Source organism: Chrysemys picta, chromosome 1 (genome assembly GCF_011386835.1).
Source record: "Chrysemys picta bellii isolate R12L10 chromosome 1, ASM1138683v2, whole genome shotgun sequence".
Taxonomy (NCBI): Eukaryota; Metazoa; Chordata; order Testudines; family Emydidae; genus Chrysemys; species Chrysemys picta.
In genome coordinates, this window is record NC_088791.1 from 228,927,307 (window position 1) to 228,932,951 (window position 5,645).

Here is a 5,645-nt window from a genome sequence, read left to right on the forward strand (position 1 = left end):
GGCCACAGTTTACTCTTGTTTGATTCTCTCATACCTATCCACCAGTAATGTGCACTGGGACTGTTCGAACACATCACATGTGATAGGCCTTTCAATACTAATAGTATGGCAATAATTGTGACTATTTCACCTTAATACTATGAGCCTTTATAAGTTTATCCACTCTTTATTATCTTCCTCTCCACTTGAAGGATCCCTGTAAGTCATTGTACAGTAAATCCTTCTAAAGCCCCAAAGAAACTGTACAGTTGAGTTTGGCTCAGCAATTTGACAGAAATAAGCTTTTAACTGCATTCAGGATACCTGAATGCCTGCATCACTCACAGAAATACACCTTCTGCTCACTTGAGGCATATTAAAGGCAATCTCCCAAGGTGGAGTAGTCAAAGTTGCTTTATCCAAGATGTACTATGCTATAAATCCAACCATTCTTAAATTCCTCATGGGCACCCTTCAGTTTATGGGGGTCTCATGATATGTCACATAGACTTAGCTTCTCTTTCTAAGAATAGGATATTGTCTGGATTGAATTTGTTTTTTCTTCTTTAGCCTTCTAAGACTTCGACCATGCGCCTCCCATGAAGAACAGAGGCAGCTGAGCCACCAACAGAGGCAGCTAACAAGAGAGTTTCAGAGGGCGTAACTGAGGACTTTGTGCTTGAAGGAACTTGGTGAGTGATATGTTTGGTTTGTCTGTGTGTTGTCTGTCTAACTGTTTGTTTGTTCTCTGTGTATTCACTACATATCTGGGCTGTTGGCCCCTGAGCAAGCAGCTGAGGCAAGTCTATTTGTTGGTGCCTTGATAATGGTTGCATAGCTCTGATTGTTCAAGCTTTGATCAACCCCACTGTCTGTGAAGTCTCTAAGTAGTTAATTGCTCCCCGGTGGCGAGGAAGGAGCTAATATGAACTGAGGTATAAAAAGTCATTTGCTAAGTGAGCTCGAGAACCATGAACAAAGGCAGCTAACAGGGAGTTTTGGAGGGCATTTGAATAGGGGTAAGCGCTATGTGCAATTCCACAATGCCTAGAGATGGAACAGTGGTGGTGACCTGCAACAGATGTGCCACGTTTTCTTTCCTGCCTGAAACCAGAAGGGATTTCCTGTGTATGATGTGCAAATCAGTGGCTGTGCTGGAAGAAAATATTCTTGGATTGGAAGGGCAAGTAGAGTTGCTACAGAGAATCAGAGAAGCTGAGGAGTTCCTAGACAGCCACACTCAAGAAACAAGTTCAAGAAAGAAAGGGGTGGGTCACCAAGAATTCAGAGAGAGAGGAAGTCGGAGAGAAAGTTTGACAGCTCATAGCCACTAGAGGCAAGAGGTCCAGATGGCATTCTATATGGCTGGAGACAGATTCAGAACTCAGAAGAATTGAATGAACTTTATGCAAGGGTTTTGTAGGCAACAGTATGGTGTGCTTTCTTCTTAGACCCAAGACTTGAGTCATCACTCTAGATTTCATAGACTTCTGAAGTTGAGAGGCAAGGATCCGTTCATATTGGCACTAATGACATTGTGTCACAGGATATCTCACAGATAACAGATGACTTCAGGGAACTCAGAAGTATGCTAAAGAAGAAGAATGTCCAAGCAATCTTCTCAGTGATCCTTCTTGTTCTACAAGCAAAGGAAGACAAAAGGCTGAAGATTCTAGAAGTGAATTGTTGGCTAGGTAAGTCATGTGGTGTGGGGGGTATTGATTTTGTGGAACATTGGTCCGCCTTCTATGGAGAGAGGGCACTGCACAGGTTAGATGGCCTCCACCTTAATAAAAGGGGAACCAGTCTATTCGGGGACTGTCTGGCTAGTCAGGAGGGTGTGTTAAACCAGGGATTGGCAACCTTTGGCAAGCGGCTCGCCAGGGTAAGCACCCTGGCGGGCCAAGCCAGTTTGTTTACCTGCCGCGTCTGCAGGTTCAGCCGATCGCAGCTCCCACTGGCCGCGGTTTGCTGCTCCAGGCCAATGGGGGCTGTGGGAAATGGCAACCAGCACATCCCTCAGCCTGCGCTGCTTCCCACAGACCCCATTTCCCTGGGATGGCAAATTGCGGCCAGTGGGAGCTGCGATCGGCTGAACCTGCAGATACGGCAGGTAAATAAACTGACCCGGCCCACCAGGGTGCTTACCCTAGCGGGCCGTGTGCCAAAGGTTGACGATCCCTGTGTTAAACTAATAACAGGGAGAGGGGGTAAAAAGAGGGAAGATATGAGCACTTCTTTGGCACAAATTTGAGATGTTGAGAACAAAAATAATCAAGGAATCAACAGACAGGAAGAGAAGAAATTCTTTAATTGTCTATACACCAGTACTAGGAACCTGAGTAAACAAACAAGAGGAATTGGAATTGCTCATTTATGAGCATAAATTTGATCTCCTTGGTATTACTGAATCCTGGTGGGATGATTTGCACAATAGGAATGTTAAAATCAATGGTTCTAACCTATTTAGGAAGCATCAAGTGGGAAAAAGAGGAGGAATTGCACTCTATGCCAAAATAGCATTACCTGTTTGCAAGTCACTTGCAACTCAAAAGAAAATTATCCTGAATGTTCATGGATCAATGTCCAAAAAGAAAAGCACAAGATGGGGTATTTGTTGATGTTTGTTACAGACCACCAAACCACACAAAGGAACATGGATGACATAAATCTGAGTGACATAGGCTGGAGATCTCAAGCTGCCAGTATTAAAACATCCCTGGAATTTCTAAACATTATAGATAAAAATTTCCTAACTCAAAATTGTTGCATCTCACATAGGGGAATTCTATACGAGACCTCGTCTTGCTGGATAAAGAGGAATTTATCACAGAACTAAAAATTAATTGTAGAAAATAGATAAGGGAAGCAAAGGAAAAGAAGACTAATTTTATGGTGCCTTCTGGCCTTAAACTATATAATTCTGACTCAAATGTACATGTACATGGGGAATTATCATTGAGTGGATGTGTTTGTAGTGGGGTACTCAGGGATAAGTTTTTGGCCCTACTCTATTTAACGCTTTTATCAATGACTTGGAAGAAAATATAAAATCATCTGTGATAAAGTTGCAGCTGCCACCAAAAATTGGGGGAGTGATAAATAATTAACAGCACAGGTCATTAGCACAGAGCAATCTGGGTCACTTGGTAAGATGAGAACAAGCAAAAAATATGTGTTTTAATACAGCTAAATGTAAATGTACATCTGGGAACAAAGAATGTTGGCCATATTAACAGGATGGGGGACTGTGCCAAGGGAAGCAGTGACTCTGAAAAAGATTCAGGGATGAGAGCATGGATAATAAGCTGAACATGAGCTCCCAATGCAACACTGTGTGCAGTAGGACTAATGCAATCTTTGGATGCATAAACAGGGGAATCTTAAGTAGGAGTTGAGAGGTGTTTTACCTCTCTGTTTAGCACTGGTGCAATACTGCATCCGGCTCTGGTGTCCGCAATTAAAGAAAGAAGTTGATAAATTGGAGAAGGTTCAGAGAAAAGCGATGAGAATGATTAAATGATTAGAAAACATGCCTTATAGTGATAGACTCAAGGAGCTCTATCTGTTTAACCTAACAAAGGGAAGTGTGATGGGGTGTCCTTCCCACACTCTCCAGGAAGGGGTAAAGGAGGCCAGATGGGCCAATTAACCTATTAGGATGAAGGCTGGGAGGAAAGTCCTAATTTGGGCAAGCTCACCAGTGTGGAACAGGTGGGTGTCTATAAAGCCAGGGAGCTGATAGCAGGAAGGAGGCTGCAGAGAGGTCGCCAGCAGTCACTCCCTGGGAGAAGGGAGGTGTGTTTGGGTGCTATAAAGACAAGTATCCCACAGTTGTTCCTTGGGAGGAGGGAGTAGAGAGGCTGGCAAACCATGGGGCGTGCCAGAGTAGGAAGCAGACCAGGGAAAAAGCAAAAAGGTTAGGGACTGAACAGACCTTGGCTGTGTGGGTGCCCATCCACTTGAAGAACCCCTCCTCTTTTATCAGATATAAATCCAATATGTCCTTAGGCCTGTATATTCTAAATTCATTGCTATAAACCAAAGCATGGTGCAATCTTTTATCCCATATAATTTTTTAAGTAGCATCTGAAGTGCTATTTATCTACTCAGGAACATTGACTCTTCTCCAATACATAATCTGAGGGATGAGTTTTGAAAGTCAAACACTAAAGTGAATACATGTGTGTTTAAATTTGTGAACACAGCAGATAAACCAAAGTTAGATTTGATAAAATGAATGTTTTAAATGGGGCTCACTTAAGTCTGAAAATATGTCCCACACGCATACCTGCATTGTTGAAAGTGTCCTGTCCCAGTGTTGTTAAAATGTACAGTAATATGCAGTATAGTCTGTTATCAGGGCCGGTGCAACCTATTAGGCGACCTAGGCGGTCGCCTAGGGTGCTAGCATTTTGGGGGCGGCATTTTCTTCGGCTGCAACCGTGGTGACCGGATCTTCCGCTGCCCTGTCGGCGGCGGCATTTAGACAGAGGGAGCTGGGGAAGAGGGGCGCAGGGAGGGCCACCTGCAGCAGGTAAGGGGGGGCGGCACACAGGGGAACTCCCCGCCCTTGCTCACCTCTGCTTCGCTTCCTCCCCTGAGCATGCCGCCCCGCTCTGCTTCTCTCCCTTCCAGGGCTCGGGGAGGGGGGAGGGCGCAAGGTTGAAGTTTCGCCTAGGGCGTGAAACATCCTTGCACCAGCTCTGTCTGTTATGTATCGTTCATATAATACTCTGGGAAAACAGAGTTTCTCTTCTTATTATAGTAGGCAATAATTTTAGGGGTATTGGGCCAGATTCTGCAAGGTGCTTAGCAAGCCAATTATAATTACAGATGCTAAGTCTCATAATAATAAAGGGTAGTTAGATGGAGTCAAGTAGCCCATGGAGCTGAGTGCTATTTTGTTCTAGGAAAGCCTCTAATTTAAATAAGACTGTTTCCTTTTTCAGTCAGTTCCAGCCTAATTTTGTATGTTGTGCAATTTATCCTAAGTATAATAGTGTGACTTTCTAAAAGTGTATATTTTATTTTGTTACAATAGGTGGGAAAGTTTCCCAAATGGAAATGTATCTCCCCTGTAAATAGGCAGGCATAATGCTCTAGTGTTTTGTTAAAAGCAGGACATTTTTTTTCTCATTTAATGTCTTTTCTTTTGGGTAAACATGGGAATCCCCAACAGAACTGTGTTCACTCACCAATAAGTATTTTAAATAGCTAATTAAAATTGGGTAGATACTCAACTGGGTGGACATACCATGGCGACTAGTTCTCCCATCTCATTCTGAATTTTGTTACTTCAGTTATGTAATGTGGCCAGGAAGCAATACAATCTACACATCGGTGCCATTGGCATTATATTTAGTTCTAGCTTCTTGTCCCTGATCATTAGACCCAATGGGGAAATTGAAAAATGTATTATGAAGGAAGTGCTTCTGGGGGAGTCATGTAGGATGGAGGCATATTAAAGAGACTTTTAAAAAGTGTGGATTTTTTTAGACTTACTGACGTCCCAACAGATGGTGCTTCTTCAATGGTCAAAGCAAATGAAGGGATAATATAGCATTTAATGGTCTGTCTGGGTGATTGCTTAGAATAATTAGTTTAGTATTACACTCCCCATGTGTGGGAAAGATTTACACTTCAACAATGTCATAACTCTTACT